Source organism: Physeter macrocephalus, chromosome 19, assembly GCF_002837175.3.
Source record: "Physeter macrocephalus isolate SW-GA chromosome 19, ASM283717v5, whole genome shotgun sequence".
NCBI classification, from domain to species: domain Eukaryota; kingdom Metazoa; phylum Chordata; class Mammalia; order Artiodactyla; family Physeteridae; genus Physeter; species Physeter macrocephalus.
This window is the reverse complement of record NC_041232.1, coordinates 79,746,139-79,759,423: the sequence shown is the minus strand read 5'-3', so window position 1 is coordinate 79,759,423 and position 13,285 is coordinate 79,746,139. Positions and strand designations below refer to the sequence as shown.

General features: G+C 40.5%; 1 long non-coding RNA gene across 2 annotated transcripts; it reads right to left on the bottom strand.

Moving 5' to 3' along the window:
* Positions 1–2,985: 2,985 nt before the first annotated feature.
* On the bottom strand, positions 2,986–13,222 carry LOC102990869 (uncharacterized). 2 transcript variants are annotated; one of them, XR_448740.4, is made up of 3 exons: positions 13,013–13,222; positions 9,029–9,169; positions 2,986–5,196 (listed from the first exon to the last, which is right to left on the bottom strand). It is a non-coding gene; the product is annotated as an uncharacterized lncRNA (long non-coding RNA). The 2 variants fall into 2 exon arrangements; XR_003677325.2 differs by having other exon boundaries at positions 2,986–4,809.
* Between the last annotated feature and the right edge of the window lie 63 nt (positions 13,223–13,285).

The window sequence follows — 13,285 nt, the reverse complement described above, 5'->3', positions numbered from 1 at the left end:
CGGCAAGTGGGATCTTCCCAGACCGGGGCGCGAACCCGGTTCCCCTGCATCGGCAGGCGGACGCGCAACCACTGCGCCACCAGGGAAGCCCAGTGATGTTTTTTAAATGTATGTTTTCTCTTTATTGTTATTTTTAAAAATACAATTAATTTTTGCATAATGATCTTAACCTAGACATTTTGCTGAACCTTGACTAGTGCTAATAATTTGCATGAAATTTTTTTAAAATTTTCAATATACATAGTTTTATCTAGGATTAATAACTGTTTCCTTTTCTTCCCATCCTTTTGCTATCTCCTTTTCTTCTTTATTTTACTTTCTTTTATTTACTTTATTTATCCAGGACTTTCAGTGCAATATCCAATAGGTGTGATAATAATAAACTTTTAATATGGTTCCTGATATTAAAGGAAATTCTTCTATTTTTTTTTTTACCCTTATAATGTTGAGTGTAAGTTATTGACCCTTGTTATGTACCTGGTACTTCCCAACCTTTTGGGCATGATTAACACCCACAGAAAATACAGTTTTTAGCATGCAATGATGGAAATGGATGAGGCTTCTCAAGGCAGGAGACAACAGACCAGGTTGCTCTGCCGACTCAGGCCACACCAGCTGCGCCTAAGCCTGAGGAGATAACATGGTAGCACAGCTGCAACACATTCTTGGTTTGCAGGTTAAAGCTTTATCTTGATCTGAGGAATGTATTGGGTTGGCCAAAAGGTTCGTTCGTTTTTTTCCGTAAGATGGCTCTAGTAGCACTTAGTTGTCTTTAATTTCATTCAAAACAATTTTGTTAGATTGTATGTGACAGCTGTCTTATCAGCGTGCATTTAAAAACAGACATCAAAATTGGTGAGTTTTTGTGTAGCCATTTTAATACTGAAGATGGAAGAAAAAAAGCAACATTTTCACGCCTATTGTGCTTTATTATATCAAGAAAGGTAAAAACACAACTGAAATGCAAAAAAAGATTTGTGCAGTGTATGGAGAAGGTGCTGTGACTGATCGAACAGTCATAAGTGGTTTGTGAAGTTTTATGCTGGAGATTTCTCCCTGGATTATGCTCCATGGTCGGATAGACCAGTTGAAGTTGATAGCGATCAAATCTAGACATTAATTGAGAACAATCAACATTATCCCACGTGGGAGATAGCCAACATACTCAAAATAGTCAAATCAAGTGTTGGAAATCACTGCACCAGCTTGGTTACGTGAATCGCTTTGATATTTGGGTTCAACATAAGTTAAGTGAAGACAACATTCTTGTCCGTATTTCCTCATGCGATTCTCTACTGAAACGTAATGAAAACGTTCCGTTTTTAAAACAAATTGTGGCGGGCAATGAAAGGTGGATACTGTTCAATAATATGAAATGGAAGAGATCGTGGGGCAAGCGAAATGAAACACCACCAACCACTCCAAAGGCCAGTCTTCATCCAAAGAAGGTGATGTTGTGTATTTGGTAGGATTGGAAGGGAGTCCTCTATTCTGAGCTCCTTCTGGAAAACCAAACGATTAATTCCAACAAGTACTGCTCCCAATTAGACCAACTGAAAGCAGCACTTGACAAAAAGCATCCAGAATTAGTCAACAGAAAACGCATAATCTTCCATCAGGATAACGCAAGACCGCATGTTTCTTTAATGACCAGGTAAAAACTATCAAATCTTGGCTGGGAAGTTCTGATTCATCTGCCATATTCACCAGACATTGCACCTTCGGATTTCCACTTACTTAGGTCTTTACAAAATTCTCTTAATGAAAAAAATTTCTATTCCCTGGAAAACTGTAAAAGGCACCTTGAACAGTCCTTTGCTCAAAAAGATAAAAAGTTTTGGGGAGATGGAATTATGAAGTTGCCTGAAAAATGGCAGAAGGTGGTGGAAGAAAAGGGTGAATACGTTGTTCAGTAGTTCTTGGTGAAAATGAAAAACGTGTCTTTTATTTTTACTTAAAAACTCAAGGCACTTTTTGGCTAACTCAATAACTAGGAGGACCAAACTGGCCCAGTATTTTTATTTCTTTAGTTCAGTCCTTGGGTACTATTAGCAGCAGTGGTTTCAGTTGCTGAGTATACGAAGGCAAATCAAGAATAAATATCACACCTGCATATTCCATTGAAAAATGGCAGAAGGTAGTGGAAGAAAAGGGTGAATACGTTGTTCAGTAGTTCTTGGTGAAAATGAAAAACGTGTCTTTTATTTTTACTTAAAAACTCAAGGCACTTTTTGGCTAACTCAATAACTAGGAGGACCAAACTGGCCCAGTATTTTTATTTCTTTAGTTCAGTCCTTGGGTATTATTAGCAGCAGTGGTTTCAGTTGCTGAGTATACGAAGGCAAATCAAGAATAAATATCACACCTGCATATTCCATTTGAGTCCTCTTGGAAGAATAGGAAAAGAGTCAGTGTAATTTGCTATGTGCTGAACCTTCTCCCCTAGGAATATTTCTCAGAAATAGCTGCAAATGTTGCTTTTCCTATTGGAAAGCATCATAATTTTATGAACGATTTGAACTTCAGCAGAGCCCAGTGGTATATGTTGCCATTCAGCCCATCACTGCATGGCTTGAGTTCCACTATGTTCATTCCTTTCCTGGGCCCACTTTGCCACTTCAAGTGATAGAACTAGAGCATCAACTTGATTCCAGTCACCTTCAGAAACCAGAAAGAATTTTTGGTGAGCAAGAGTTCTACTTTGATCTGCACTCAGGATTGCCATAGTGATTTCTGAAGAATGGTACGTGACACAGGGGTCCCTTTATCATTCAGTTATCTATGTCCACTTACCAGACCAAGCTGCAAGTCCATAAGCAACCATTCAAGATTCAATAAGCATGTAATTGCGGGGATTTCACTTGTGTCCAGTTCTCTTACTGCCAGGAATAGGGCCTGTAGCTCAGCCCACCGGGCTGCTGACTTGCTTTTGCCTTCTTCTGTGAAGGGTTTGTGATTTGCTGGACACAGGACAGCTATTTTCCTCATGGAGCCATGGCTCTCCATTCTGGAACTGCCACCTGTGAATCAGGCCAAGTCCCTCATATCCTTGGGACATTGTTGGAATGATGAGGCCCATAAGTAAGAGCAGCAGACAAGTCTTCAGATGGCCTTTTCGGAGGTCCTAGTGGAAAACAGGCTACTTGCTCATGAATAAGTTATGGATAGGCTGAGTCCCACTGTGTATCATGGCTGTAATATCGCTTCCATTTTATGAAGGAATTCAACATTTCCCTTCTTGTTGGGATGCTTTTTTGATACTACTCATGACATGGGGGTAATTCAGCAGCTGATATAATTTTATGTTCTTCAGTTAATGGGGCTGTCATAGTAAACACCCAATAAGTAGCTAGTAACTATCTTTAAAAGAAATACACCACAGTATATCTGAGCAGTATAAGATAATTTTCTAGTTGACCACGATTATGGGCTTTTGCCAAGAAGACTTGAGTCTGCATGAAGGCAGGGTGGTTGACACTTTGAATATCATTTCTACATTGGTGTCTGTATTAGTCAGCACAGGCTGCTTTTAACAAAATATCATAGACTGGGTGGGTTAAACAACAGACATTTATTTCACAGGTCTTGAGGCTGGGAAGTCTGAGATGAGGGTGCCAGCATGGTCAGTTTCTGATGAAAGCTCTCTTCCTGGAAGGCAAGCGGCTTCCTCATATGGGGGAAAGAGAGCTATCCTGTCTCTTCCTCTTCCTATAAGAACACTAATCCCAACATGGGGGCCCCACCCACCCCATGACCTCATCTAAACCTAATTATCTCCCAAAGACCCCATGTCCAAATACCATCACATTAGGAATTAGGGCTTCAACATATGAATTGGCAGGGGGGCACAAACATTCGGTCTATAACATTATGCCTCTGGATCCCCCAAATTCATGTCCTTCTTGCATGCAAAATACATTCACCCATCCCAACAGCCCCCCAAATCCTAACTCCTTCCAGCATCAACTCTAAATAAGTCCAAAGTCTCATCTAAATTAGGCAGGGTGAGATGTGAGGTATGATTCATCTTGAGGTAAATTCCTCTCCAGATGAGAACCTGTGAAACCAGCTACTTCAGTCAGTTCAGGCTGCTGGAACAAAATACCACCAACTGGGTGGCTTAAACAACAGAGGTTTACAATTCTGGAGGCTGGAAACCCAACATTGGAGAGCAGCATGGTTGAGCTTTGGTATTGGCCCTCCTCCTGGCTTGCAGGTGGCTGTCTTCTCTTTGAATCCTCCCGTGGTGGAGAGAGAGAGCACGAGTTCTGGTCTCTTCCTGATCTTATAAGGACACTAACTCCATCATGTGCCCGCTGTGATCTCATTTAAACCTAACTGCCTCACAAACACCCACCTCAAAATACCATCAGATTGGGCATTAGCGCTCCAACATAGGAATTTAAAGCTCCAACACAATTCAGTCCATTGCGGTCCACACAGGATAGTTTGAGCTACAGACTCTGCAGTTTCAAGAAGGCTTGTGTTGTTCAAGCTTCTAACCAAAAATGACCTTTTCCCAGGTGATGTAAATTAATTAGGCCCAATAGTGTCTTTAAGTGGGGGATATGATTTCTCCAAAAGCAAGTAGGCCCATTAGGCATTAGGCCTCCTGTCTAGTCTAATAACGGAGGTTGGGGAACAAGAACAATGTATTCCTAGTGGTCTGCAGTGTATCACAGGGCACTCCAGCCCATATAATCCTCCCGAAGTTTACAGTCTATGCAAGGTTCTGGATTGTTTTCGGGGTTCATAAACCATCTTCCATCAGTCATATGATCATAGTAAAGTTGCTTTCAGGTTGATTCTCTGTTTCAGAAATAATCATAATGTCATCTCTATTGAGCACTAGAACACTGTAATCTAGTTGTATTACACTAGATCTGCCTCACTATACTTGTGACAGTACATAAGGGAGTTCAAACATCCTTGAGGCAAATGTACACTGGAAAAAATTCCACATGAATGCACACTGTTGATGACACTCCCTAGCAACCGATATTGAAAAAAGGCATTAGCCCAGCCAACTATGGAAAACCGGTCATCTTTAGCGTGTTGAGTCATGTGTAGCAGTTGAATAGTCTGGGCCATACTGGGGACTGCAGAAGCTATTAGGGCTGCTGTTTACTGGAGTCTCCTGTAGCCCTGGGTCAGCCTCCACGATGCATCGTCTTCCTCACGGGCAACCTCAGGTTACTGTGGAGGGAGGGTGTGGGATCAACACACCTGTCCTTAATTCGGACGGTAATTTTTTGTGGCTGTAGGCACATGACAGTGGTTCAAATTAACCACTTCAAAACTCTAAGGGCCCCCATTATTCAAATCCAGTTACTACTGGATTTAGGGCAGATCTACAAGTTGTTTATCTTCCTTGTTCTACTCAGCACAGGGAAGGATTTTTAGTCAATGACTACATAGATAGCAATGATACATTCAGGTGAGGAAGTTACCCCCACAGCGGAATTTTGAAAATCACTTATTCCAACTTTTAATGACTTTAATTTTTATTCTTCTTAGAGTAGCATCTCTCTACTCCCCTAAATTAATTCTATCACCTCCCCAAGGGGCTCACGAGCAGGCCAAGGCAGTGCTCCTGTATCCAGCTGACCTAAAAGAGTTCCTTCTCCATCGGCAGGCCATCTCACCCACACGTTTGTAAAAGACCTTGGTTCTCGCACAGGGATTGGTCAGGAGAGCCCATCCGTCATGTCATGCTCTTCCTCTGTTCCTGCCTGTGGTTGGCAGTATTCTAAAGATGTCCTGTCAAGATTCACATACCCTGTTGATTCAGGTGAAAACTAATCTAGGCACTTCCCTGAAGGGACTTTAAAGATGGAATTAAGGTTACTAATCAGGTCAGTTTACAATGGCAAGAACATCCTGGATAATTATCCAGGTGGACCCAGTGTAGCCACGTGAGTCCTTGAAAACTGAAGAGGAAGGCAGAATCCAGAGAGTTGCAGCAGAAGGGAAAGTTCGAGAGATCTGAAGCATGAGGGCTGGATCGACTGCTGCTGGCTTTGAAGGGGACCACAATCAGGGAATGTAGGTGGTCTTTAGAAGCCGAGAAGAACGCCCAGCCACCAACCAGCAAGGAAGCGGGCTGCAGTTCCACACCCACATGGAAGTGGATTCTACCAGCAACTGGAATGAGCATGTAAGTTCTTTTCCAGAGCCTTCTGACACCTTGACTTTGGCTTTGTGGGACCTGGAGCAAGGAAACTAGCTAAGCTTACTAGGCTTCTCATCTATAGCACCATGAGATAGTAAAGTCTCTTGTTTCAGGAAGTAGTAATAGAAAACCCATACCTTGCCTTAGTAGTAAATGTGTGCATTTTGGAAACTCGATGCTGTAGGCTCATGAGAACCTTTCTCTATCTGAATTTCCCCTAATTTTGGACAAGACAAGCATTTCTGCTTTGATATTTTTATATCTTGGGAAGTTCAAGGAGAGACAGTTGTGTTTCCTTGGCTTTATCTAAAATTCTATCCAATTTCCTCCTTGTTAATGCCATTTTAAATTAACCATCTAAAGACTTCCACACCATTAGGTCATGAATTCTTGCCCTTTACTTGTTTTGATTACTTTTTTTTGGTAAAACCCTAACATTTGTATTTTCTTGAAGTCTTATGGTTGGAAGCTGGGATTAAAGATCCACAACTGCCTCTTTTACATCCTCTGAGATCTCAAGAGCAAAATCACATATGGTGTCGATGATGGTGGGACGCCTTGTATCATAACCTGGGTGAGGGGCATCAAATAGTGAGTCTGTTTCACTGTCACAGAGCCAGTCCAGCACTGCCTGCATCAGCAGCATTCCTGCAGCTTCAGTAGATACTGACATTTCAATGACAAGGGAAGGACAGAGCAATTACTCTTCTCTTCTATTCATTCTAGGAATGAATAGCTCCTGTCCTAATCCACTCTCGTCAGCAATGATTTTTCCTAGAACTATCCCCACAAAGATAGCAGCCAAGAGGATCAGGGATGAATGCAAACATCCCCCTCTACTCAACAGTGTTCCAAGCCAGAGACACTGCAGCTTGATCTAAAATTCTCAGGAGCCATTTTAACAAGGGTCATCAGGACAGCGCTTGTAACAATTTACAAAACACCTCCACTTTGTTACTAATTAATCCCTTGCTCCACTGGCTTCCTGCCCTCCATGATCTACTGGCCCTGACTGGACTACCTTCTTGGCTGCAGCGGGTCTCCCAGGCTAAACTGACCCATCAGAAGTTATACTGCCCAGGTTCCTGTGGTTGGAGCTCCACTTGCTAGCCAAAGAGGATGAAACTCAACCCAAGGATATTCTGAACCTTTACTTTTGCTAATGTTAAAAGCTTCAACTGTAACGGATTTAGCCAACCTGCCATCAGCTTGCTCTTGTCTTCTAATTTTGCTCGCTCTTGGCATTTAGGTTCTATCATTTCTAGATTGCAATGGAAAGTCTTATAATCAGTAACTGATTTCAAAGCCTGTGCAACTTCAAACCAAGTGTGGAAACCACCTCTGCACCAATATTTCATTTTCATCCCCTTTCTCAGAATCATCCTTTTTCTTTCTAAATAATGCCTAAGCCACACTTGCAGCAAAAAGTAAGTCAGAAGTCTACTAAGCAATCCCACGTCTAATGCCAACTGTACCAAAAGAGTGTTTGACTGCTAAGGACCCCGAAATAACAATGCTTATAAATTTATACTCTACTATAGGAAAAGGATACAATATAACTATAGTGTTGAAATAAAGTTTCAGATCACTGCCAAAGACTATCTCATAGCCAGGGGTCTGGGAAGGCTTGGTACAAGTTTCTATCTTCTATAAGGGTCATGGTTGTAAGCACTTTCTTTCTTGGATCAGAAAGATCTACACGTGCATAGAATGCCTTGGAACTAGGGAGCCCAAAATGGAATATCACTGGGTTATAAAATATTTTGCTGGTCATATACACATATTCTTGCTACAAAATCGGCCTTAACAGTAGAAGTTTCCAGGGGGGGAGATACAAATCATCAATCTCATTCTTGCCAATAAACAATGCTGACAAGCTCGTAAAAACCACCCTAAAACTCCTCCAAACCATGGTTACAAAAGCGACATTACTAATCCGCATGTTTCACGTGTTGGAACCAGAGGTTAGTGTCATGCAGGAACTTTAGCAATACAGTTCAGACAGATTCCAGGTCTGCCAGAAATTAACCTGCACAGCACATCATGCTGAAGAATGGTCCTATTCCTAATTTTCTATTATGATTGGGGAGTTGATAGGTATCAAATTCTTTCACTGCATTTAATCATTTAAATGACTACATATTTTTCATCTTTTATCTGTTACTATGCAAAATTTACACTAATTTCCCCCCCTAATGTTAACCCACGTTTGTTTTTCTGGTGCTTTGCTAGATCTGGTCTGATCATATTTTATTTGGAAATTTTTTCCATTTTTGTTCATGAATGAATTGACCTGTATAATTCCTTTCTCATTCCATGCCTCCTCTGGTTTTGTTACCAAGTTTATATAAGCTTTATTGAACCAACTGGGGAGTGTTACCTATTTTTCTATTCTCTGGAAGAGTTTGTAACAGATTTTTTTTTTCCCTAAAAGTTGTATAGCATATTTTCTTTTTAATTTCAAACTTCTGATTCGATTTCTTTAATGGCTATCCAATTACCGTCTTTTTAGTTTTAGGATCTATCTTGGTATGTTGAATTTTTATAACTTTCTGATTTTATTTTTTCATAGATATTGTGATAAAGTTGATCTTTTAAATCTCAGCTATCTATATTTATGCCCCTTTTTTGGTCCTAATATTATTAATTAGTAGTTAGTTTATTGAATAATCAATAATGGCAACATTTTCTCCTTCCCCTCCAAGAGACTGCTGTAGGCTGGAAACTTGCAGTGAGATAGAGGGTCTTGATTTACCTTCTCTCTTTTTGCCTTTCCCAGCTAGCTAACTGGGCCTTGACTCTTCAAGACTTGGTATGTAGGGAATAAGAATGGGACGAATGAAGGAGCTGTCTTACTTTAACTGGTCCAAGATTAAAATGACTTCCACTTCCCTGGGCCTGAAGTATGATTCAGCCTGTATCCTGGTGATTTCTGAATGCTTTAGATGTATTTTCATTTCTTCATCCTCTTTCATGTCTTCTCTATTTCTGGATTCACTATAACAAGAAATGTACCCATTTTATCGACTGCTTCAAAAAACACACTTTAGGACTTCTTTGAGTGTCTCTACTGTATCTTTTTCCCCTATCTCTCTAAATGAGTTAAGGTTTAAAGCATTTAGAACACAGCCTGACTATATATGTGCCATAAGTGATAACTCTTATAACCCACTAGGAAATAAACTTTACTAGAGTCCACTTTGTTCAATGCTATGTTCTCAGCCCATAGAACAGTTCCTAGCACAATGAAATAAAATGAATGTCTCTTTTTATCTTTCGAGCCTTCTTTTTCTGTTGTTTCTCCCACATCTTAAAGAGAATATTTATTTCACTAATTTTCATTCTTCTTCATTCTAAAATAAAAGAACATTTACATCTGTAAATTTCTCTAAATGTACAGATTTTCCTGCATCCTACAATTTTTTTTTTTTTTTTTGTGGTAGGCGGGCCTCCCCCTGCCGTGGCCTCTCCCGTTGCGGAGCACAGGCTCCGGACGCGCAGGCCCAGCGGCCATGGCTCACGGGTCCACCCGCTCCGCGGCATGTGGGATCCTCCTGGACCGGGGCACGAACCCGCGTGCCCTGCATCAGCAGGCGGACTCTCAACCACTGCGCCACCAGGGAAGCCCTCCCCCCCTTGCTTTATAATCCTCTCCTTGTGTTGCTCTCCCAAGGACTGTGAGTAACCTTCGGGCAGGGTTTATCACGTATCACGCCTGGTTTGTTACATATCATCAGGCCCAAGCACACAGGCCTGGAGCAGAATAACTGTCTGATCAAAGTTTGTTAAATGAGTGAATAATTAATAATGAAAACTAACATTCCCGTCCTACAATTTTAATAAGCATATTTTCCTTTCTTGTTTAGTTCTAAGTATATTTTAGTTCCTATCATTTTCAAACATGTTATTTGTGTTTTTAAATGTCTAGATTTGGGTAATATTTTCTTTTGTTATAGATTTATAAACTAATTGTGTTGTGGTCAAAGAATATATTAGTAATAACAAATTTTTTTCAATCTGTTGAAACTTACTTTATGATACACTAGGTATATGATTTTCTCTTACTTTTTGCATGTGTATACATTCCCTGCTTGTCGAATGTAGAGTTTTATAAATTTCTACTTTGTTTTCAAACTTTTGGTCTCAGGACCTCTGTATAGTCTTAAAAATATACCGAGGACTCCAAAGACCTTTTTTTAAAAAATGTGGGCTGTATCTAACAATATTTCCCATATTAGAAGTTAAAACTGAGACATTTAAAAATAAAACTTTTAAAATTGTCATTTAGGGCTTCCCTGGTGGCGCAGCGGTTGCGCGTCCGCCTGCCGATGCAGGGGAACCGGGTTCGCGCCCCGGTCTGGGAGGATCCCACGTGCCGCGGAGCGGCTGGGCCCGTGAGCCATGGCCGCTGAGCCTGCGCGTCCGGAGCCTGTGCTCCGCAACGGCAGAGGCCACGACAGAGGGAGGCCCGCATACCACAAAAAAAAAATAAAAAATAAAATTGTCATTTAAAATTAACCATAAAACCATTAAACATCAAGAAACAACAACTATAAAATGTAATTATTTCTAGTTTTTTTCCTCATATATGTTACACAAATCAATCTAAAAATTAATAGTATTTTCTGAATTTATTTTCCCTCAACACCACTAAATGAGATCTGCAGACCAGAAGCAACAGCATCACCCCGGAACTTGAGAAATACAAATTCAGAACTACTGACTCAGATTCTGTAAGGAGTGGTTGGAAACTGTGTTTATTCAGGCTCTCCAGGTAACTGATGCTTACTACATATGAGAAGCATCGCTTTAATGCTGTACAATGATCTTTCCATTTTAAAAAAATACAGTTTTATTCTTATTTTTAAACTTTTATTGTTAGAGTCTATATACAGAAAAGTACATGAACCATAAGGGCAGAGCTCAATGCATTTTCACAAAGTAAACACATCTGTGTAACAGCACTCAGATCAAGAAACAAAACATTAGCTGTACCCCTGACTTTTAACACTCTTGATTAATTTGCTGTTTTTTGAGCTTCAAGCTCAAATCGTATCATGTAGTGAGTACCTTTCTTTGGTTTCTCACTTTTTTTTTTTTTTTGCGGTACGCGGGCCTCTCACTGTCGCGGCCTTTCCCGTTGCGGAGCACAGGCTCCGGACACGCAGGCTCAGCGGCCATGGCTCACGGGCCCAGCCGCTCCGCGGCATGTGGGATCCTCCCGGACCGGGGCACGAACCCGTGTCCCCTGCATCGGCAGGCGGACTCCCAACCACTGCGCCACCAGGGAAGGCCTGGTTTCTCACTTTTGCTCAACATTTTGTTCATGAGATGCATAAATGGAGTTCCCTCCACAAAAGTTAATTCATTCTCTATTACTACATAGCACATTGCTATAGTATCCATTCTGCTATTAGACATTTGAGTTGTTCAGTTTTTTACAATTACAAATAGACCTGCTATAGACATCCTTGTACATGCCTTTTGGTTAGGATGTGTATGTATAACACACAAGGCATATATATGTATAATATGTAGTTCATTTGAAAGGGTTCCTAAAAACATGTCATATTTAATACAGAACCTTCTAAATGTCAAGGAAATTCATCACCACTGGAGACAGAAAAACACACATTTTTAATTAAAAATGTATTCCATATTGTACTATGAACTTACTAAACACAAGTTTCAGCATTTGTAAATTTAGCCTGTTTTCTATACAAAAACCTTTAAAAAGTTTGTTTTGTTTCGACCATTTTCAGATCAATGCTCTATTCTGATTATTTTCAGGTTGTCTAGGTCAGCAGTGTGCAATGGAAATATAATGCAAGCCACATATGTAGTTTTAAATTTTCTAGTAGTCTCATTGAAAAAGAAAAAGCATAACTTCCAGAAAAATTGGTCAAACATTTGTACCATTAGCCAAAGTAGGATGACTGAAAAAGGAGACAAGCAACAGAGAGGGAGAAAATTCCAGGGCAGAAAGAAATCCTGAGAGGTAATGTCCTGTTACAGAAAAAATTCCAGCTCTGGAGTCTGGGACTTTGTTTCAAATGGCAACTCCATCATTTTAAATTATTAACCAAATTAGTTTCTGAGCCCCTTGGTCCTCATTTACACTATTTCTTTGAGAACTTTCGTGAGGATTAAATATTTACATATGTTAAACTTTTAGAATAAACTAGATGCTCAATTTAAAAATATATGTATTTGAATCTGCTGAATGCCTGCACTGGCTACTATGCTGTATGCATAAAAGGGATGAAACCTAGGGTTTGTTCTCAATCAGATTATAACTTAATCTTCTAGTCATTAGGAATAGCAGTGTTTTATGAGCTTTCTGCCTGATGGAATTTTGAACCTACGGTGAATGGGCTGACATCATAATCAATTTGTTCTCATAACACACGTTCAATAATTGACTTAGTCTATATCCTCTGCTATTTCTCCTCCTATAAAAGTTTCATGTTAAGTCAGATGTAGTTCCCACAGCAGTCACTACCGTATAAAACTAGATCGCTTTTATAAATTACTTTTGTTATGCAGAAAAACAGATAGCAATATAAATATTTTATGGTAAGTATTTTACTTATTTCAAAAATCAGGATACTGGAATCATCAAAAAAAAAATATTCCATGATCAGCTTCATGTTTTCAGGCTTCAAGAGAAACACTTTTTTAAAGGGGACTCTTGGCAAAAACGCATTCATGGAGCAAAATGAGACAGACCTCGCATTTTGCAAACAGGGACAAAGAAAATTCCAAATTCATTCTGGAGACATATGTAAGGTCACGCAGCACCCAGAGCCTTCCATCTTTCTACCCACTGCTAACACCCACCTCTTTTCACGAATTTGATTGCTAACTGCTCAAGAGCAGCAGGTGAAAGAGACGGCAGGATTCAGCCTCAATCATTGTTGCCAGTCTCCCTCAGCTTCCGCTCAAAGTCTAGCAGGTGTTTAACTTCCCGGAAACGCCCCCAACCCCCCACGCACACTCACGCAACACTCCGCCCCCACAGGAAAGGTCGCCTACACTAGATTCCCACGCTCCCCGAGGCGGTCCCGGGAGCAGAGGCTTTGAGGACGCGACCGCGCAGGCGTCCCAGTTCCG